Below are 23,971 nucleotides of genomic sequence, written 5' to 3' on the forward strand. Positions count from 1 at the left end.
GGATTAATATTCATGAAATGTATTTAAATGCAAAAGATGAATTATTTACTGTGAAATATACAGAATATAGTCACAGTTTTTCTGGAAAAACCAACTACTTTTCAACGTAATCGCTGCGAACATTTATACATTTGTCCTAGCGTTTGAAAAGTCCGTCAAAACCTTCTGCGTAAAAGTCTTTTGGCTGGCATCATAACCAGTGCTTCACCTCTTGTTCCACTTCTTCATCGTTGGTGAAATGTTTACCACAGAGATGGCTTTTCAGTTTGCCAAACAAGTGAAAATCGCTGGGTGCCAAATCCAGACTGTATGGTAGATGTTCAAGAATTTCCCAGTGCAGGTTCGCAATTGTCTGATGAGTCTCATTCGAAGTGTGTGGTCTGGCATTATCGTAAGAATCAGCACTCCTCTTTTTTTCCAGATCTGGGCATTTTCTACGAATAGCTCCTTTAAGCTTTAATAGAGTAGCACAGTAGGAAGCCGAATTAAGAGATTCACCAAGCATCTGAAAACTGGTTAAGAGTATCCCATCTCGGTCCCAAAACACAGTCAACATCACCTTTCCTGCAGAAAGCACAAGCTTGAACTTTCTCGGTGTCGGTGATAGTGGATGCTTCCACTGCATGGAATCGCGTTTCGCTTCTGGTTGATAGTGGTGCACCCACGACTCGTCACCAGTAACAATACGTGCCATCATTGATTCACCTTGGTTTGCATAACGGCAGAGATTTTCCAAACAGACACCCATCCGGTTGTTCTTATTGTCTTCGGTCAGCTGTTTGGGAACCCATCTTGCACAGACTTTGCGAAAGTTCAATGCATCGTGCACTAAGGAATATGCTAATCCGTGAGAACATCCAATTTCTTTGGCAACTTCGTCAATTGTTACCCTCCGGTTAGCGCGAACCATCTCTTCAACCTGCTTCACAGTTGCCTCTGTCGCAATCTCTACAGGTCGACCAGGTCTGGTTTTGTCGTTCACGTTGGCATGTCCTTGTGCAAATTTATCGGTCCAGTTATAAATTGCTTTATGTGAGAGACATTTCTCTCCATATACTGGATAAATTTCTTTATGAATGTCTTTTGCCACTAAGCCCTTAGCCCATAAAAATCGGACAACAGCACGTTGTTCTTCGACCGTACAATCTGTCAACACGGCAGCCATTTTCCTTGTGTACACAGCCCCTGCGCATGCACAGTTTAAATAACTATTTATGTACATAAGCACTTCTAAGGTGCTGCCATCTATGGAATATGACAACATTACAGATATATGTTTTATTACCTTAGTAGAGAGATTTGTGACTTACTTACTGACTTACCCTCGTACCATGCCACAAAAGGCTCAGTGGCCCTGATAAAAAATGATGAGACCAGTCTCCTCTCCCCTCAGGTCCCTCCTCTTTCCTGCCCCATCCCCTCCTCACCACCCTTCAGCACTCCCACCTCCTTCACCATCCCTCTGTTTTCCCATTATTCCCTCCTTTCTCCCTCTACTCCCACCCCTCTTGTTCTCTCCCCTGGTCCCATTCCCCCCCCTCCCAGTCTCCCATCCTCTCTCCCCAACCCCTGTTCTCACATCAGTTCCCCTCCCCAACCTCTCACTTCACTCTCCTCCTCCCTCCCTCCATCTCCAACCTTCCTCCCTCCCTCCCTCCCTCCGTCTCCCTCTCCTCTTGCTCTCTCTCCCCCTTGCTCCTCTCTCCTCTTGCCCCCATCCCCTGCTGAACATCCAGCTTACCTCTGCATGTCTTCAGTCTGGAGCAGGGAGGGGCATAGTTGAGTGGTCACAGCCACTAAGGAGCTCTAGCAGCAGATGTGACTCCTGGGGTCTTGTAGAAGCTCTGCTGCCACTCTCAAGCAGACTGCGCAGAAGCAGCCGCTTTCAGCAGATCCTCCACGTGGCTGGAGATCTCCTCTTTCCGAACACTTTGCTCATGGTGGAAATTACGAGTCGTATAAGTACCACCACGAGAAAGCTGTTCAGAAGGGGGGAGGACTGCAGGGTAACGGAGAGCAGGCCTTCTTCAGAATAGGCAGGACCAGGGCTGGAGGAGGCAATGCCTTGAGTTTCCCGATTTGTGTAGGGACCAAGAGCTGCTTTTTTACATTGAAGAATCCCTGGCCAAAGTTATGTGGGTAGGAGGGGGAAATTCAGGAAGCCTCTGTGCCCTGCTACATTTCCTATATGGGAATACGGGTGAGAGGAGAAAGAAGAAGCTGCTGGCCTGCACGCTGTTTGTATTGTATTCAGCAGATGGGAGGGGGAGATAGGGGAGAGGGAAAGGGTTGATGAGTGCTGGCAGGGCAACTCTAGGTCTGCAATCGCGGTACTTAGATTTGAATGGCCAGGTTAGGAGCTTAGCATGGAAAATCAGTGTTAGGTACTGTGAAGGAGTAAGCGGTTCCCCCTGTCCCAGAAAATAGCTGAAAGAGAAGAGAAAGGGCGGTCAAACCCTGGACACGGCAGGAAAAACAGTTGCCTGAAAGGGAACTCATCTGAGATTCTCAACAAGAGCAGAGCGACTAGGCCCCTGGAGGGGGAGACAAGACAGGCGGATGGGTCCATCCCCAGGCAGGAAAGACAAGTTGGAGGGTCCTATGGCAAGGATGGGGCAGGTCTCAACCAGAGGAGAGGAGGAGAGAGCGCAGAAATCCCCGACCTAGGACAGAAGGTGGTCCAAAGAGAACCGGAAGAAGACGGGGAGGAGATGAACCAGGAGGAGGACACAGATCACACTCTAGAAGGAAGCATTCCTGAGGAGGCCATGGGAGTCGAGTCATTTACGGGAGCGCAAGGAAGATAAAGAAGAAACCAACACTAGGTACAGCACAACTTACAAGGAGGGGGAGTTGTGGCAGAGCTGTCCTTAAGTGAGTAAGGAACAGGACACATTCCTTCAAGTCAGGCTCTATCACAGGGAGAGCTGACAAAACCCCCTCACCCCGTTCTGAAGGTGAGGTTGGGGGAAAAAGAAACCCGCAAACCTTGGGCTGTGACTGTTTGTTGTGCTGAGAAGGACTGCAATTGGTTTGCGAAAAAAAAAACCTGTTTCACTTCCTTTGGGGGGAAACATTAAGACTGAGCATTGCAAGTCCTTGTGCTGAGTAGGAATACAGTGTGTGTGTGTGAAAACCAAGGTTTCATTTCATTGGGAAATATTGGGGGCTGTGCGGTACAAGTCTTTGTGCAGAGAAGGTCCACAGCTTGAAGAAAAAAAAAAAAGGGAAGATATATATAAATATTAAAAAAAACAAAACCCAAAAAAATCCTCACACTGCATGATAGGTTTAGGCTGGGAAGGCCTGTAATTTATTTTCTGGCTGAATTTCATAGCTTCTTTATCTGGCTCCTCAGCTCCCAAAATCCTACATGGGAAAAGGGCTTAGATACACGATGTTGTAGGTGTAGACTGCACAAGCCTATATTTACAAAGGTACAAGTTCTGTTTGTTTTCTTGGGCTTATTTGGGGTCCACTACATCACGAAGGAGAGGAGGAGTTTGATAGCTCTGGGACCTCCACCAGTGGATTGCAAACAACAGTCACTTGCTTTTAAAGTTTCCACTGAAGGGGATAGAGATTATTCCACCAAGAGAAGGGAAATTCTTAACATCGAGAGGCCTGACATTTTCAACCTGGACCTTTAAAGGGGAATTACAGTGAGAGACCAAAAGGCACCTGACTTACTTCCCCCAATCTGCTCCTGCCCCTGTGCCCTGGCTATACCACTTTTTAGGGACCTAAATTTAGGAGCCTTGTGAAAACAGATTGCCTACATTTAGGAACTCAGCCCCAGCCAATTGTAAAAGATGCCAATTTAGGCACCTAAGTAAAAAATATAGTGCATAAACCCTTTGAAAATTGACCTCTTGGTACATAAAGCTCTTAATTATGATTCTTATCAGAAAATTGTGTGTGGGGTATTGAGGAGCTAAAATCAAACATCACTTGACCTGAAGAGACAGGGCAAATATGCATGTTAAAGTGCCACTTGCAGAGTGATTTATTAAGGCTGTATCTACACGCTTTTGGCATCATTATTTTCTGATAACTTGATATTTAAAAGATCTAGGTGACTAAATTTAGAAGTTAGGAACCTATGTAGGGAAAATTTTAAATTTTCCAGATCTGAGCCCCTAAATTTAGGAGCCTACTTTTACTGGATATAAACATTTGGGTTCCTATAAAGTGGGCTGGGTTGCAGAAGGAGACAAGGTGAAGAGGTTAGGCACCTAGCTTTGATTTTCATCCCTAGGCACCTAACTTGGCAGCCAAATCTAGGTGCTTTTGGCCAGAGCAACCATAAATCTGGCCACCCATATCTTCCTTTCCTCCAGTGGCATTACAAATGTTCAGCTGGGTGGGGAGTGTAGGGATAAGTTACTCACTCTAAAAGGAACCAAACTTTGCAGGCCTGCAGAACACAAGATGGAAGTGAAGCCACATAATGGCTTCTGTGAGAACTGTACTGAGAAGAAGAAGAAGTTGCTATTGTTCATATCGCTCAATCTGTCTTCACCTTACAATTTTTTTGGTACTACTGGATACAAATGTGCTAAGCTGTGGCCTTGACAAGCTTTATATCCCATCAGAGTCCCAGCATTATTTGCCAGATGTAGTCCAACTCATGCCATCATCTCTGTGAGAATATATATATATTATATATATATATACATATACCAGCTAAGAAGAAGTCATATTGGAAGACCACCAATTCTATGCCAGTGGATTGTGGTAACAACCAATCATTATCAACTTTTGGATTCTATGCATATGTATGAAGTCCTGATGAAGGAAAAAAAGACTTTGCACTTACAGATTCCACCACACTGTTCACTGATGTTTACGCAACTTCACTTCACACTCGAGACTTTTCACAAAGGTCACAACTAAGCTTTGAAACTGGTTTCCTTGCTCAGCCCAGCCCTATTAACGTTGGAATATTTGCCAATCTTATCCTTGCCTAAACCAAGCCGATCTTTACTTTCATCCCTTGCCTACATAACTTAAAGAGGTTTCTGTAAGCTCTGGGTCTGCCCCTGCCCCCGAGATGGAAGTGTTAATCTGTCATTTGCCTGCCTGAGGTCCAGCTGGCTGCCCTCTATGCTAAGGGAGGGCCCCTGATTCTCCAACTGCAGCAGATAGTGAGAGAGCTGAGACTGTCTCCATGATGTCTTCATGCATTCTAGATCAGCATAAGATTGACAGGCTAAATTACTACTTTAAGCTGGGTAGTTTACTGGCAATACTTTTGAGATGTACAAGACAGCTTTGAGTTAGATGTAGGAGTTTTCATAACTTTTGTGACAAGAGTGATTTATTCTGTTAAACCACAAAGTTAAAAAACAGTATCTACCATATATAAAACCTTATATTTACCTGTAAATGGTGTGGACATTCTGCTCCCTTTACATGAATTTGAGGTGCTTGCTATCGGTAAGAGTAAAAAAATCCTTACAGGAGGGGGAGGGGTGGAAGGTAAGCCATCTCCTCCCCTGGCAGCACCCCCTTGCACCCTGCCACTTTTAAAATATTGGGAGAAGAGACCGAGTGTCTCCCCACTATTATCTTCCCTGCCACCTGCTAACAGCCAAAATCATGCAGGAAGTCGACACTTCTCAACTCTATCTCTCCCTCTCACCTACCCAAAGTCAAACTCATGGACCAGACAGTCCCCCCCCCTCCCTCCCCTCCATTCACTTCCCAGATGTTCCCTCCCAAACATCAAGATCCTAAGCTTAGCCAGAAAGACACAGACTTCAGTCCCTTCTCGATAAGCTTCCACGGTTACTCTGACAGCAGCACTGGTGGCAAACACTGTGACAGCACTGCTGTGACAGCAACCCTGGATGCTTAGCTGGGGGACTGAAGCCTGTGGTTCTTCTAACTAAGCTTACAATTTCTGTTTGGGGGAGGGGAGGGAGATCAGAAGGGGAGGGGTTTTCCACACCATGATTTTGTCTTGGAATAGGCAGGAGGGAGGGGAGTGTTGACGCCATGTGTGATTTAACTTAGGACATATGGGAGGAAGGATGATTGGGAGGCAAGGGGTGGGGGGTATAGCTGTTCGGCCTCTCCCTATTTATTGAAAGTGGTGAGGTAGGCTGGCCCAGGAACTCAGGTGTCAAGTGCTCTACACTATTATGTGGAAGATACCCAGTTTAATCCCCGAATCAGGTCTTCAGCTCTCCATGTTTGCTGAGGCTGGGGATGCTGCAGTCATTGCTTAAATGTATCATACAGTAGAAAGATTAAGTGCCGATAATTTCGGCGTTCTGAAAGGAGCCCTGGCGTATCCCCCTGATCTGGCACCATTGCTGCAATGACATAGGTATCCTTTTTGGAGGGGGAAAATATAGTAAAATAGGGGGAAAACCCATGGGTTATTACACATGAAGGCTCATGAATCCAGATCCTAGTCCTGATTTTGATTGAGCTGGAGATACAAAAGGGTAGAAGGAAACTGCGAGGTAAAAAAAAAAAAAAAAGTTGCAGAGTACAAGGGGGCACTTGGAGGGGGGGGGGGGGGGGAATGCCAGGTGGCTACACTGGGGTCACTTCTAAATGCAGCAGGAGGGAGGAAGAGCATCACTGCTGGTCAGGAGGGATGTTAGAGTTTAGGCACCCGTTTTCAACCAAGGCTGAATTTCTAAATCTAGGCAACCCAAATTTGGCTGCCTAGATTTGAATTTGCTGTCAAAAATCCAGGCACCTAGATTCAACTGAAAAATGTAGATAACGCTGGTGGCCAAGTTTTAATACAACAGGATCTAAAGAAGAACTACAATTAAAATCAGCTTCTCCTTTTACGCAGTTCCAGTGGGTGTGTACGTGAGTATGCACATAAACCACACTTCGTAGCCCTGTAGTCCCCAAACTCGGTCCTAAGGGTCACAATCCAGTTGTTTTTTGGGGATTTCCACTATAAATATGCAGGAGATCTATTTGCATATAATGCATGAGATGTTTTTGCAGAAAATGCATATTCAATGTGGAAATCCTAAATACCCGACTGGGTTGTAACCTTTGAGGCCCGAGTCTGGAGACCCCTGGTCTAGCCTCTCTGCAGGTAAAAGTATGGATGCTGGGTAGCAGTGTGTGTACTTTTTGCTGTATTGAGGATAGTGGATTCCCAGGAATGGAGAGAGTTTGGGGCCGTGAGCCTATGATTGTGCCTGCCCCTTTTTTCCCCTCGTCATTTCTAATGGGTACTTCCACTAGATAAAATTATGCATCAGGACCATATTTAGGTATAGGCAATATAGACAACTGCCTAGGGGAGCAGATCTTAAAGCTCTAAATATCCAGGCCAAGGAGGAGCCTACTTCTGTCTGCCTAGGACCATTTGCAGGCCCAGCTTCAAAAGGATGCTGCTATAGTACACTGCCTATGGTCGCCAAAATCTTAAATCTGGCCCAGCTCAGCGTTAACATTTCTTTTTTTATTTGTAATTAAACAGCAGAAGAGATGTGAAAGCCTAGGTAGCAATGTATCCATTGTTATCATTTATACTGTCCTGTGAATTCTTTGATAGGAAAATGAGCTTTGTTTCACCACAATCCATTTATAATAACTAACATTCCGAACTTTCCGAAAAAAACTTAAGACCTGGCTCTTCCTCCAGGCCTTCCCCTAACTTTCTAAGCCATTAATTGGCAACCGGACAGGACCCTGCTTTACCGGCTAATGCCTCGCCATGTTTAGACATTATAATTAAGCCGCCGTTTCTTTTGTTTCATTGCCTTTTCTAGTTCTCCTCAGTTACACTGTCCTTTACCTCTGACTAGCCTAGCCCCAAGTTATCTACCCTGTTATATGTAACTTCCGCTTCAAGTGAATTGTTCTTGTTTAAGTTATACCCTTTGTTACATGTAAACTGATCTGATATGAAATTTTTCATGAAGGTCGGTATAGAAAAATGTTAAATAAATAAATAAAATAAACAAACATCATAAAATATTCTTTGTATTTGCTAATGCCTAGTTATGATCCTTAGTAAATCCCAATCTGGATGTTTAAAAGGCGATGTGGCTCTGATTTAGGGTTTTATTTACATGAAAACCCTGAATTGGTCAACCAGATTCTCTGATTTTGGTCATTTGTTGAGAATAATAGAACAATGCGCAACTGCATGTTGAATGTGTAACTTGCCACGGCACTGACACTGTGCTGACATTTGTAGTCAGTCAACAACATGAGACCAAGATCTTTTCAGTACGTCTACTAATTTCCTTACTAGCCAGTTTATACAGAGCACATCTGTTACCATAGTTGAGATACATCTCCTTCAATTTGTCTATATTTAAGCTTATTTGACATGTATTTGCTCAAACTGAGCATCTATTCAAGTTAGCCTATAACCTTGTCACATCCTCATTGTTACAGGTTTTACCACTTATGATTGTATCAGCTGTAAATACAGAATTAGAAGTATCAAGAGTTCACTATGAGGGGGTTCCATTGTGTTTGTGAATATATAATTCCCATGCACCCCTGGGATTAGTTATGTTTGGAACAGTGTTACAAATATGGTCGAATGATTGGTTCTTGCAGTGTCTGAGGTATCATTTGCGACATCATAGTCAATCTGGACCAGTTTGGATCCACTGAATGCAATATCAATTGTGACATATTTTGCTATCATTAATCCTCTCAGAAATTAAAAACAATTGCAGGTAGTAATTTAAGAATTTAACACTATTTTAATACCAATATTTTGATGATACTTTCAGGTTTTACAGTTTGACTATATTTTTGAAGGGTGTTCCAGTACTGTTTTAACACACAAACACCCAGAGTTGAACTTTTAAGCATGGAATGTGAAACGTGATTCTGTATATATTCAAACTCTGTTATGGAATGAGCCACAGAACTACATTTAAACCAGCATGCTACTCCTAAAATAACTAATCCATGAGTGTAACTACATCCCAGAGGACTGGATAATGCATTATTTGGGGTATTTTTTTTTTAATTATCTAAGCAATGTTCCAAACAATGGAAAAAAAAAAAAGACCAAAAGGAACAGTTTTAAAAAATGGATGATCATCCAGATTACGGTGCCAGTAGCATATATATTTTATGTGAGCTGGTATCATATAATCGCTTGATTGCCATTAGACAGACATATTCATCTTTAGATGTAATCATCATCTACAAGCCCATCCACTACCACCTTTTATATAAGATAATGTAACTCTCACCAGCATGCAGCTTTTATCAGTTTTTTGTGTATTTTGTTTATGCAAATAAAATCTATTAGAAAACAAAGATTAAGCATTTATCTTCTGTTCTTCAGAATACAGATGACACGATCACAAAGCATATGGATGTTCAAAAAAATTCCTTCATTTCGTCATTGTTTCTGTAACCTTACTTCAATCCAGAGTGCTTTGTTCTTTACTGTGAACACTTGCTGGGGTCTGAGATCTCCCAACATTGCATTTATTAAGAGTTTCGCAGCTACAAGTTTGATGAGATACATTAAAACATTTTTGATTATTTTTTAAATTTTGTGAACATTATTACCATATTTTTTACTTCTGGGAGTTAATGGGAAACAGCAGCTGTATTACCCTGCTATTCTGATGTTAGCACTTTTTATACATCTTGAAAAATCTCATAAGATTAAGAGAGGGGCTTGCTTGAGTGTGTCGGTGATTGGTTGGTTAGGACTTTTAAACCATGCGCTTTTTGATGCGATTCCCGATTTCACCGAGTTGTGTACTCTCAGTCTATGACTGATCTCCATTTTCAAAAATTGATTAATGTCTTTATTTAATAATCACCAAGAAGCCCCTGGTGCAGGCACTAAATTCACTAACCTATAAAAATTGTGATAATGATTTCTTATCCCCCATGGTGCACTTTAAGAACATGCGGGAGCTAGCTACAAATGCAGAGCAAAAGCCAGAAGCTAAGCAAGCCGAGAGCAAAGAGCAACTGATGCCCTGTAAATATAACATCTAAATTGCTTTTGACACAGGCTGCATTTTAACTTCATTTTCCAACCTGTAATTTACAACATCTATGAAATCCCTCTGTCATTACTCGGGGTCTGGGAGCACTTAAAAGAGTTTGATAGCATTTGAAGTATTCTTCTTAGGATGATTCCCAAAGCCTTCTAATGTTTTAAAGACTTGTAACGTTTTTGTTTTTTTTTTAATAGGGAATGTCACCTAAACTCAGGTCCTAAGGGGGGAGAAGGGACGGTTTATTTAATTTCTGCGTTTCCTCGGGGTTGTGAAGGAAGTCTGCCCTGCAAATTACAAAAAAACCCCGAACCTTCAGGGCGCCTGGCAGAAGGCAATTCACACCCCCATAAAACTCTACAAAGCTCTTCCAGAGCCTTGCAGTGGCTGATGCATTTCACTTAGTGGCGCAGAATCTGAATTTCCCCACCCCCGATCTCCAGTCGCGTGTGGAAGAAACGCAACCACCACGCCAGAGCATCTCAGAGGCCGCAGCTCAGCACCATAAACTTGATCTGGGATTCTTACGGCGGCTGCCAGTGCCTGCCCTGTCTCGAGCTGGCTGGCTCCTCCCGGGGAGGGCGTTCCCTTGCATTTCTTAATCTGTTTAAAAGCGTTATGGCGGCAGCAGGCTTTGATGTGCCCGGGCCGTCTCGTTTGCCGGCTGGAATGCTGTAGGTTAGGTGGATCATGGCCGAGGTTGGTTCCTTGCTCTAATCAGTGACTATTATCAGGCATGGGTGGGAGCGTGGCGCCAGGAGAGCTTACCCCCCCATTAGCGCTAACATTGGAAACCCTGTCCTCCGGGAGGCCTAGGTATCTAGACAAAGTCGATCTGACCCCTCTCTGTAACCCCCGCGACCTCCTTATTTCGCTACTGTATTCGTGCCCCGACTGCAGGCGCTCTACTCGACAATAAATGCCGCACAGGCGAAGGCTCTTCAGGGCACGGCTTTAAATATTTTCTGATTTGGGATCATCCGTGCATTTTGAACGTGCACTTAGTTTCTCTTCTTGTAAATGTTTGGGGTTTTTTTCCCTTTCTTTCTGGATTCCAACGTCAAAACAAAAAATCTGCTCTAGAAATCCCCTTGGTCATGAGATACGGCTTCTCTGTTCTCATTTACCTGGTTACCGGCAGAAGGTTATTATTACCCCGTCAGCTTACTTTCTATACCGCAATGCTGCTCCGGCGTTACTGCACGCTTCGATAAAAGCAAAGAAACAACACACGGGGCTGGATTCAGCCTCTTGCAATTTAAAACAATTACGAAGTTCTGGTGGGCGTTCCCGTTTAATGATCCCATCCAGCGTTGGCTCTCCGGAGGCTTAACGAATTACCCTGGTTGGCTGCTGCAGAAACCTATTTAAAGACTTTGCCTTTTAGTAACCCACTTTCGGTTCATCCTTCAGAAAATGGTTGGAGAATCCATTCGAAATGCGTGCATTTTGGTTTGGGAAAGAAAGCTGGTGATTTCCGGCAGGGTCCTCCATAGGGTTGCCAACATTTCCACAGAGACAGACCAGGACTGGACACTTGAGGACCGGGGGCTGGGAGAAGAGAGATGGTGCCTCGATTTGCATACATTTTAGATCCTGCCAGTAAACTGCTTAAACGCTATATCTGTGTATGGCAGCCTCTCGGGGCCATGAAGGGGACCTCCCTACCACTCAGCTGCTCCCCATTTCTTATCCAGTGGATTATTAGGGGGTGGTGGTGGGTGCCACAAACTTTTTCCTGTGTCCTTCTCTCATACAAGGACACATTCTGTCACACACAAACACGCTCTCTCATCTATGCTCCCACTCTCTTTCATGCATGATCTCAGAAGGTCAGAAGCATTCTGGGGGGGAAAAGGGAGAAACTAGGGGTGTGCATTCGTTTGCAACGTATTGGCAATCCACAACATATATGCCATATTTGTTGTATTTGTGGGGGTCACGAAACGTAGGGCGAACCCCCATGAATACAACGTATCACTAACGAATAAACCCCCACCCTCCTGACCCCCCCAAGACTTGCCAAAAGTCCCTGGTGGTCCAGCGGGGGTCCTGGAGCGATCTCTTGCACTCAGGCCGTCAGCTGCCGGTATTCAAAATGGCGCTGATAGCCTTTGCCCTTACTATGTCACGTGCTACTGGTGCCATTGGTCGGCCCCTGTCATATGGTAGGAGCACAAGATGGCGCCGGTTGTCCATTGCTCCTACCATGTGACAGGGGCCGACCAATGGCACTTGTAGCCCCTGTGATATAGTAAGGGCAAAGGCTATCGGTGCCATTTTGAATACCGGCAGCCGACGGCTCGAGTGCAGGAGATCACTCCAGGACTCCCGTTAGACCACCAGGGACTTTTGGCAAGCCTTGGGGGGGGCTGTCAGGAGGCGGGGGTTGTAGTAAATTAAATTTAAAGCGTTGGGATGGGTTTTTTTTGGGAAACGAATACGAGAACGGATGCAATGGATTTGGGTACTGACGAATACAAATACCGAATGGGACGAATCCGTCCCTGCCGTACATCCCTAGGAGAAACAGGGCTGTCAGAAGAGGCAAGCAACTGCCCAGAGTGCCAGGCCCAGGGTGCACTAACACAGCTCATCAGGGGGCTGGCCACCAGTGCTGCATGCCACCATTGTAGTGGAACAAGTGTTCCTTAGCCCCTATGTGGCTGCTGGCTTGACTGGCCAGTCATGTCGTCCAAGGAGGCACTGCCTAACCCCCACCCCCCTTCCGCCAGCTATATTACCTAGATTGTCTGGGGCATTGGGCAACCCAGCAATAAGCCTGAGGGAAGCAGTGAGATAATAGGCAGGGGAGAAGACTGGGTTCAGGGCAGGGGAAGGGCCAGGAAAGGGGTACAGGCATGGGCAGAGAGGGGAAGGGGGGGCACTGCAGTACATTATATGTTTTTGTTTAGCATCAGGTAAATTCCAAGTTGCTACAGGACAACCTGAGCAGGACGGTACAGCATTTAGAGCAATTTTCCAGACAGCTGCAGCCAGTGGCATAGTCAGAACTGATTTTTTGGGTGGGCACAAGTTTAACATGGTTGGGCTGTAGACATGCAGGTCTGACACCTACTAGTTGCATTCTTATTGATAAATAATGTCATATACTGCACCCTACAAAGGCTTTCTAAGTAGCTTGCAACAGCCATTATGCATCATGCATGAAACTTTAAAACATTTTACCTCAGTTATTTCAAGCATTTACCAGTATTAAAAATTCCTTATTAATCTGTATTAATTTACTTTATATTTATTGCAGTTTATATGCACAAGTATATCATGTAAACAGCAAAGAAAACAATCAGATACAATCATATAATAAAACAAAAATGAATGTATTCTTTCATGAATCCTCTTTGCAGAAAGTCAGAAATCAACATAACTACAATAAAATATCATTAATCATCAGAACGAATGCAGAGCAGAACTACTGTAGGACAATTCACATTACAAGTAACATGAAAAAAAATATTCAAATTCTGGTGTCACCTCAGCGAAAAATAATCCTCCACTGCTATTTTGTGAAGTAACATAAACTCCTGTAAAGAAAGTAATCTAGAACCTTGCCATAACTTACGCAGTCACAGCACTGACTCTCAGGATTCAAATAACAGCAACCTTATGAAAACGGAGCAATGCAAATAATACACCAGGACCGAGAACATTAATACACCACCTACTGGGACTACTACAAAGAAACTACATGCGAGCAGAAATACTGCACATCAGTCACACATACAGGCAAAACAGACCAACCTTTACCTAATATAGAAATAAGAGACTACAAATTAGAAATGGAAACATTCACATAAAATCAAAATAGAAAGCCTGAGAAACTAGACTCTGAACAGTGGAATACTGAAAAAAGAGCAAAATACAAAAATATAAGAAATGCACATTCCCAAAGATGGCATATGCAAATTGCTAAAATCTCAAAATAATTGATTTTTTACCTTTGTTGTCTGATCTTCGAATTTTTCTAATCAGTTGGTCCTGGTCTCTTTTTCCCATTTTCCCCTTGTCACTCATTTCCTAATTCCTTTTCAGTGTCTCTCTTCTCCTACTGTCTTCTTCCTTTCCTCCCTCACACTCACACATACACTTTCTCTCACAGACTTCCTCACACACACATATGCTCTCTACCCCCACACAAGCTCACATTCTCTACACACGCACACACATGCTGTCACTCTACATGCTCTATCATATAAACACACACACAGAAGCTCTCACTCTCTCACCCCCCTCCCAGGCTCCCATTCTTTTGCACACACAGAGACGCATACCCAGGCACCCATTCTCACCAACATACACACATTCAAGCTCTCCTTCTCACACATACAAACATTCAAGCTCCCATTCTCACCCACACATACACACATTCAAGTTCCCATTCTCACCCATACATACAAACATACAAACATGCAAGCTCCCATTCTCACCCACACATACAAAAATTCAAGCTCCCATTCTCACCCACACACACACACACACACACACACATAGGATCTCACATAGTCACACACACCACACACAAACAGGATCTCAGACACACACAGGTTTTCGCTCATTCACACATACATGCAAGCTTACACACATCATGCTGTCCTGTTATCAACGGACCATGGTGAGATGAGCTCCACCACAACCCCGAGGGCCTCCTGCTATTTTCAGGCCATATGGCAGCAGGCAAGATTGTGGGCTGCCGGCTGGTTAGGCTCTGCCGGTGGCCCGCAGCCTCTCCTGCTGCCGTTGGTCTGCTGCCTCCCTGGGTGTGCCATGCACTCCTGGTTGTGCTGGGCTTGGCCTTGCAGCTCCGTCTCTTTTCATAGTCATGAGGATGGGATCCCGCTCCAGCCTTGCAACTCCAGTGCTCCTTTTCATCATCTCGGTGGATGGGATCCCACGATGGCCTTGCTCTCACAGGCCTCTTCTGGTTGGGTGGGCTTTGGTTCAAACTGGGTGGGCAATTGCCCACCCAGGCCCATCCATGGCTATGCCACTGGCTGCAGCTGTCAGCTGGACTGAGCAAGAGACCCTGTGACCCATTCCCTCCTTCCATGCCCCACTCTGTATCTCAATCCTCCCATGCTCCCCTTTCCTCCCCTTTGTGTCTCTCCCCTCTCTTCACCCTGTATCTCCAGCTGTCTGTCTGTTTCTCCACCTTGTGCTCTGTGCCTGTATCTGTCCTTGCTAGCTCACTGCAGCCCCTCTTTCAGGTCCTTGCCCAGCTTGCTGTGAATGGGGGGGGGGTCCCAAGAGGGTCATTGTTACAGAAATCTGTGGATCCACTGCTTGCTGAGGGCTCTGCTGTGCCCCATCTCATCTCCCTCTGCTGTTCAATCACAGCATAAGAAAAGAGGTGGGGGCAGGAATACAACAGAGTTCTCCTCTGAGAGGCTGCGACTCCGCCTTTCTCTCCCTGCAACTATCTAGGGAGACTGTAGGGGAGAGGAGGAGCCACCTGCAAAGCTGGACTTTTAGTGTCTGCTCAGAACGTCTGACTGGATGCTGCACAGCACGGCTAAAAACCTGGCTGTCTGGTCCAAAACCAGGCAGCTGAAAACCCTAGGGAGGGATGATGTGAGAGGAAGTGAAGGGTGGGAAGGAGTGGGGTGAGCATGAAGGGAGGGATGGTGTGTGAGATATGGGAGTGGACAGGGATGAGGTGAAAGTATCATAAAGCAGAGGTGAAAGATGAGAGTAAAAAAAGGGGGAAGGGAAGTGAATGTGTGAGAAGGAAAGGGTGCAGGAGGGAGAAGGGAGGAGATGGGATGACAGTAAGTAAAAGCCTGCTGTACTATCACACTTCTCAATTACACACTTCCTACTCTTCATCATTTGTCACTGTCCTTGGAAGGGCTTTAACTACTAGTTGATAAATGGTAGTAGTAATAGTAGTGGTATGGTAGATTGAACACATGGTTTTAATTGTGTCTTTTGATTCAAAAGCATATTTCAGCAACCTACCAATAGTGAAAAATAATATCTGAATCACTCAATGTCGGTTAGTCTTCAATGCATACAGATCTGAAATGCTTTGACATTGAAGATTTTGAATTAGGTCCTGACTAAATTTCAAAACAGTGAATAGTGTTGCCCATTTCTTAGCTGGCAATGCTCTCCAGCAAAATTACACAGGAGTGTATCATTATCCTATGACTTTTCTACAGATTAAACTTCCACATTGTTGTCCAGAGAGTGCTGCATGCTGACTGCAATGATATATTATGTACAATTTTTAATTTTATGATTTGTCCTTTAAGGATTTAAAAAAAAAAAAAAAAAAGACTATATGTGTGTAGAACCTTGAACAAAAGACCGACGGTGCATGCTTGTCATGTGCCGCAGGTTATAACATGGAAAAAAGCGCCTTTGCCCTGACATATGAGGGCAAAGGCTAGCGCTGGCGCCATTTTAAATACTGGCAATATGGCCCGAGTGCAGGAGGTCGCTCCCGGACCCCTGCTGGACTTTTGGCAAGTCTTGTGGGGGTCAGGAGGCCCCCCCAAACTGGCCAAAAGTCCCTGGGGATCCAGCGGGGGTCCGGGAGCGATCTCCTGCACTCGTGCCGTCGGGTGCCAGGAACCAAAATGGCGCCAATAGCCTTGCCCTTACTATGTCACAGGGGCTACCGGTGCCATTGGTCAGCCCCTGTCACGTGGTAGGAGCACAAGATGGCGCCGGCCATCCAGTGCTCCTACCATGTGACAGGATCCGGCCAATGGCACGGATACCCTGTCACAAGGTAAGGGCAAAGGAAGGCCCAGTAGCCGGAGGACGGCCCGGAGCGGGAGATCGCTCCCGGGATCCCCACTGGATCACCAGGTACCTGTAAAAAGGTTTTGGGGAGGTCGGGAGGGTGGGGGAAGCGAAGGGGTTACTTTTAAAGGGTCGGGGTGGGTTTAGGGGTTATTTTTGTGTGCCGTCTTTCCCGCCCTCCCCCAAAACGATAAGGGAAGCCCCACGATCAATATCGTGGGGTTTTCCTATCGTTTTGGGAGAGCCCCCGATTTCTGACGATTTTGAAAATATCGACGATATTTACAATCGTCCGAAGCCCGATTCACATTCCTACTGTTCAGTGAAGTACGCCTCCTTTGATGATGCGTTGGAGATGTTGAAGGGAGTACGGTGCGGGGCGTTAATGGAAAAGGCAGACGTAGAATCGGCATTTAGATTATTGCCCATACATCCTAATAGCTTGCCGTTGTTGGGTTTTTCGTTTGAGGGACAATATTTCGTGGATCGTTGTTTGCCAATGGGTTGTTCAGTATCGTGCACATTCTTCGAATCGTTCAGTTCCTTTTTGCAATGGGTTACGGAGCAGCGTACGGGAAATTGACAGCTGTTGCATTATCTTGATGATTTTTTGTTTGTCGGGCTGAGGGAGTCACTAGAATGTCGTAGGTTATTGGAGGAGTTTTTGGAGGTGGCGGGTCAGTTAGGTGTGCCAATTGCATCAGATAAAACAGAGGGACCGACTACCAGGTTAACCTTTTTGGGTATAGAATTGGATACGGCAGCAATGGTATCCCAATTACCGTTGGAAAAAGTCAGGCAGTTGGCTGTGTTGGTGCAGATATGCGACAGGCGACCAAGGTGATGTTGAGGAGAAATCAATCACTGATTGGGTCGCTGAACTTCGCCTGTAGAGTCATACCCATGGGGAGTGCTTTTATTCAGAGGTTGTCAGCTGCTACTCTGGGGGTTAAGGCAGGGCATCATTTTATCCGGGTCACCCACAGGATCAAGAAAGAATTAGGAGTTTGGGAGAGTTTTCTAGATTCTTTTAACGGGGTGTTGATGATTCCGAACAGTGACATTTGAAACCAAGACATTGAGCTATTCACGAATGCTGCAGGATCAACGGTCTTCAGGGTCAATGGGGTGTGAACCTTGGCCAGAGGACTGGGTCCTTTGGGGACTGACCAGAAACATTATTTTTTTGGAACTATTCTCCATAGTGGTGGCATTAGTGCTTTGGGGGGGACAGCTGGCTAACAGCAGGGTTGTCTTTTGCTGTGACAATTTGGGGGTAGTGCAGGTGTGGTTGTCGGCGCATTGCCTGATGGTATTGGCTCTGTTAAGGGAGTTGATAAGGTTGTCTATAGTTGCAAACGTTAGCGTCCGGGCTAGGCATGTCCCGGGGGTTCACAACGTAATTGCTGATGCGCTTTCTCGTTTTCAATGGAAGGTCTTCCGTCAGCATGCCCCGAGCGCTAAGAAAGAGGCGGAACCCTTTCCCGAATACTTATGGAACCTAGAGAGGATGAAGAATGGGCCTTGATTCAGCAATCGGTCGCCCCAGCCACATGGAAGGCTTACGTACAGGGAAGTAATGTGGTGGCTCGATTTCTCCAAATGGCCGGATGTTTCGGGGGACCTGTTATGGATAGCAGTTTGGTAGAGTTTATATTGTGGGCTAAGCAAGCAGGTTATTCTTTAGCAACGGTGAGGGTACAGGTTGCGGGATTCCCTTTTTTCCAAAAGTTGAGGGGATGGGGGAACCCTATGAGCAGCTTTCGGGTAAAGCGTGTGCTTGGTGGGTGCCAAAGAGGCAGGAGAGGGTGTACTGATACAAGATGGCCTATACGTTACCAGGATTTGATATATTTGACAGAACAGTTGGACGCGGTGTGTTGGTCACGGTATGAGGTTTTTTTATTTCGAACGGCTTTTTCGCTGGCTTTTTTTCGGAGCTATGCGGATGAGCAAGCTGGTGGCTGTCTACAACCAGCAAAGATGAGGTAGGGATACAGGTGCAACACCTGCAAGTCCAAGGGGCTTCAGTAACTATATTGATGCAAAGATCAAAAATGGACCAAAGAGGGAGAGGGAAGTTAATTACACTTCTCCTGGCTAGAAGCCTGTTAGTGTGTCCGGTTACAGCAACACAAGAGTATATGAGATATCGCCCGGCAATCTTGGGGTCCTTCCTGGTGCATCAGGATAGTAGGCCTTTGACCAGATTTCAGTTTGCTAGATTGCTAAGTTTGGTTATTTCAAAGGTGGGATGGGATGAGAAGGCATATAGCTTACACTCTTTCAGGATTGGTGCGGCGACATCAGCAACGGAAGCTGGCATATCGGAGGCTGGGATTAAAGGCATAGGCAGATGGAAGTCCAATGCCTTTAGGGCTTATGTCTGGACTTACAATGGTTACAGTATGGGACTTGGGGAGGGTATGAGGAATAGGAGTTATGGGATGGAGTGCTGACATATGTATTTTCTGTTGCAGAGCGTTTGGGGGTACCGAAAACCACAGGGTGCGCTTGGATTGTGGGCCACTCGTACATTCACAGGGCACAGAGAAGAGCGCTGAACTGCCCATATGGAGAGCACCTCGATCTCAAGGGCAGGGGTTGGGGGGTAGCATGGTTTAGTAAGAGGGGTATGGGTTGGGATGAACTCTTACCCTTCTTGCATGAGCGGGTAGAAATGTGGGGAGTGCCCGACATTCTTTTGATTCACCTAGGGGTAAATGACATAGGTTCCAAATCATGCAGGGATTTGATCACGTGCTTGAAAAAGGTTCTGGCTCAAGTCATGATTAGATGGCCGTGGGTGCAAGTGGGTTGGTCGGACATCATAGTCTGCTTGAAGAATAAGGAGGAGACTTTGTGGAACAGGGGTGTCAAAAAGATCAACAGGCAAATGGGGAAGTGGATGGGGTGGGAGGGAGGATTCTGGGTGAGGCATCAATGGTCATGGGCAATGGAAGCGGGGCTATTCTGTGGAGGTGGGGTGCATTTGTCGGAGGTTGCCTCGGACCTGTTTAATAATGCTCTGCAAGAGGGGTTGGAAGTTGAGATTAGTAAGTTTAGGAGGCCGCAGTGCGGGAACAAGACGACATTAGTCATACTTGTTTATGGCGGAAAACCCGAGCCCAAGTTGTATTGGAATGCACTGGTTAAATAGAGTGGGGGAGGGGGAAGTCTTGTTTAGTTGGGGGGGGCTGCTGCATGGGATGGCCTGCGAGCCGAGGGGCTAAAGTTCGAGGCTGAAGCCTTCTCTCGCCGGGACAAGGTGGGGTAGGCGGGGATGGGGGAAGGTTTAGGGCTTTACCACTGGGATGAGGTGGTAAGGCAAAGGGGAGGAAAGAGAGGGGGGTGTTAATGATGTTAAGAATTGTTATAAGATTGGATGGGTTCGGGTTAAGGTTAATAAACTGGGACCTGTTTTATAATGCCAAGAGTTGAGTGATGTGTTTTTTGTGGGGGATTGGAGGGCGAGCCGAGCGCAGGTATTGCCTCCCTATGTTAAAGACCGACGGTGCATGCTTGTCATGTGCCGCAGGTTATAATGTGGGAAAAAGCGCGCGAAGGTGCTGAGGTTTGGGTAAAACGGGGGGCGGGGGGGGGGGGGGGAGGAGCGGGTAGGGCCTAGGAGCACGGGAGGAGGGTTAGAGAGAATAGGAAAGGGGGGGTAGATTAATGGGTAGGGAATAGGAGTTTTGAATTCTTGAGCCCTGATTGGTAGGAATAGGCGGGCTGCTGACGTGGCAGAGTGGTCAGTCTGAACCCTCGAGGCTTGTTGCAGCAGGGCGTTCGGCTCGTTGTCCCTCCCGCCCTCCCTTGCGGAGATGTTGTAAAGGGGTTTTGTTTTGTTGTTTGTGGGGTATTGTTGTATTGTCGCAGTGGAGGTGGAAAACCCGAGCCCAAGTTGTATTGGAATGCACTGGTTAAATGGAGTGGGGGGGGGGGGGGAGTCTCGTGTAGTTGGGGGGGGGGCTGCTGCACAGGATGGCCTGCAAGCCGAGGGGCTAAAGTTCGAGGCCGAAGCCTGCTCTCCCCGGGATAAGGCGGGGATGGGGGGAGGTTTAGGGCTTTACCACTGGGATGAGGTGGTAAGGCAAAGGGGAGGAAAGGGGGGGGGGGTGTTAATGATGTTAAGAATTGTTATAAGATTGGATGGGCTCGGGTTAAGGTTATTAAACTGCGGCCTGTTTTATAATGCCAAGAGTTGAGTGATGTGGTTTTTTTTTGTGGGGGATTGGAGGGCGAGCCGAGTGCTGGTATTGCCTCTCTATGTTACAAGTTTGAGGGGATAGAATGAGGTCAGGAAGAAGTGTCATAATTACATAAGAACATAAGAAATTGCCATATTGGGTCAGACCAAGGGTCCATCAAGCCCAGCATCCTGTTTCCAATAGCGGCCAATCCAGGTCACAAGTACCTTGCAGGATCCCAAAAGGTTGATAAATTCCAAGCTGCTTATCCTAAGGGTAAGCCATGGATTTCTCCAAGTCCACCTTAATAATGGTTTATGGACTTTTCCTCCAGGAACTTTTACAAACGTATTTTAAATGCAACTACACTAACAACTTTCAACACATCATCTGGCAACAAATTCCAGAGCTTAATCATGCATTGAGTAAAAAAATATTTGCTCTTATTAGTTTCAAATGTATCACCTAGTAACTACATTGTGTGTCTCCTCTTTGAAAGAGTAAACAACCAATTAACATTTACTCGTTCTCGCTTTAGCCTCTTTTGGCTGGGTGACCAACTGCAGTGGTAACCGGACAGTTGAAAACCCGGTCAAACAAGGGTTGGTTCTAATTCTGGCCAGGAGCCATCAGTGGTGGCGGCATAATACCAATCAGTTGCCTGCTCTTTTGCTTTTGGCAGCTTGCACAGCCGCAGAAGAGAGAAGCGTGTCGCTTGTCCAGAGTGTTTGCTCATGTTTGAACTTCCCTGGCCCGTTTCCCCACCATCTTCTCCTTTCTCAATTCAGTGGGCTCAGCCTGAGTTACTCACTGAGAGACTGACCCTCCTTCCTTGACGGCTCATTCGGACTCAGGAGGTCTACAAGGCATGCCTGCTGCAGTTGCCTTATGATGTGCCTGCCTGGTTGGTGCACATTCTCTCACACACATGGCCAGGGATCACGTTCCAGAGCTGAACTCAGCACACATGCCGTGCCGCCATCATTGCCTTTTATCTGCCTGAGCCTCCTACCTCGGCTTACACCCTATCCGCTGCTGCAGCTCTCCTGTCCGACTCCAGCCCACAGGTAAAGTTGCCTTGCTGCTGCTTTGCATGCCTCCCCCTCTCCCTCCCAACACAGTCCCTCGGCTGTCTCAGTTTCAGGACTCATGCTGTCCCTCACAGTTGGCGCATCCCTGCTCCCCCCCCCTCCCCCACACACATATGCACGCATAGGCCCACCGTAGCTTTGCTGCTGCTACACTTGTTTACTGTCTGCCCCCCCTCTCTCCCATGACAGGCAGGTCTGGTCTCAATCTGGTCGCCTCCCTCAGGCTCAGTCAGTCACCTCATGCTGCCATGTGTTTTCTGTCGTCTCTCCTGTTACTGGCAGCTGCAGGCAGATGAGCCAGCAGTCAGTTAAAAAAAAGTTTATAGTGTAAAAAATATTAAGGAAAACCAAAAACCACCTTAGAAAGTTGGTGGTATGTACAAATCATGTGGTATACAAGTGTAGGGATTTCTGCCCCTCCATTTATAACATTAATTCATATAGCATGTGTGTGTCAGTGAAAGATATGTAAGAGGGAGTATCAGTAAGAGCATGTCAGCACACATGTGTGAGAGGGAGCATGTATGTGACAGCATGTGAGAGGGAGCATGAAGGTGATAGAGCATGGGAGGGCATATGTGTGTATGTTGTTAGTGTGTTCATCCATGTGAGAGAGGGGGAGTGAGAGTGTTGTAGGAGAGAATATATGTGTGTGTGTGTGTATCAGAGAGAGGAGAAAGTTTGTACATCCCCTTCAACTTCTATAGTCTCCCAATAATCCATGACAATCGTGGGGTGACTGGAAATCAAAGTTTCCCAGGTATGGAGAGCAGAAGATTTTAAAACCTTTATTAGTTTTATTTATTGGGTGTTATTTGATGGGCCTGCTGATTTGAAATATTCAGGGCCGGAGCATCCCAATAAGCCAACTAGGTGATTGCCTAAGGTGGCAAAGAGCAGCCATGTGGGGCCGCGAGCAGAGCCCACGCCGCTCACGGCCGAGAGAAGCAGAGTCTGGGTGGGCCACGAGCAGTGCCTCTGTTTGTGTGTGTGTGTAAGTGAGAGGGATTGTGTGTGTACGACATAGCAATGGTGTTCGTGAGAGGGAGGGAGTCTGTGTAAGTGTTGCGTCCGTCGGTCTCAGACGGCTTTGAACTCTGTGCCTCACCTTTCTTCTCTCTCCTCAAGCCTTGGGAAGATGGCTGCTGCTGCGTCTTCATGCCGCTCTCTCCGGTGTCCCTGGATCGGCAACAGCGATGGTGTTCACCATGATTTTCCTGAGGGCCTCCTAGGGTGCGTGTGCGCACGCCACCCACGTCTTTATCCACGTCATGGCGGGAACCTCGGGGGCGTCCCCTCCGAGTGACGTCATCACATCCTGGTATTTAGCCTGCCCTTCGTTTGCTAACAAACTGAGTTAGCAAGGATTGGATTGCCTCTGGTCTAAGCTGGAGGCAATCCAATCCTTCTGTTCTATTTCAGGTACCTATCTTGGGATACCGGGTACTCGCTCTTCGAGGGCCTGCTCTCCCTAATCTGGTGCCTGCCTACCAGGACCTTCTTCAATACTGCTTCTGCTTCAGTGAGTACTAACCCTTTCAGTCTGTCTCACCTTCAGCTTCAGCGCTCAGTGTTTACATCTGGGACCTGTCCCTGCTATGCCGCGCTGCCTATCATCTACTCGAGTGTGAGACTGGTCTCCTCTGCTGAGGACCCCTGGACTACTTCAGTGGGTTACCTTCACTGCTGTCCGCCCCTGGGCAGTCCCATCGAGCTGTACATTAAATTCTACTTCTTGTGTCTGCGTGTATAGAGTCTAGCCTAATACTGCGGTTCCTCACGGGGATTCTCCCCGTGGGATTGGCCATCACCGCAATATCCAAGAATCCACTTCATCACCTCATAACCATAACAGTAAGTGTGTGTGTGTGTGTGTGTGAATGAGACAAGAAACTTAAGTGTGTGTGTGTAAGAGAGGGGGCCTGTCTGAGTGAATAAGGTCAGGGCC

This window comes from Rhinatrema bivittatum, chromosome 2 (genome assembly GCF_901001135.1).
Source record: "Rhinatrema bivittatum chromosome 2, aRhiBiv1.1, whole genome shotgun sequence".
Classification (NCBI taxonomy): domain Eukaryota; kingdom Metazoa; phylum Chordata; class Amphibia; order Gymnophiona; family Rhinatrematidae; genus Rhinatrema; species Rhinatrema bivittatum.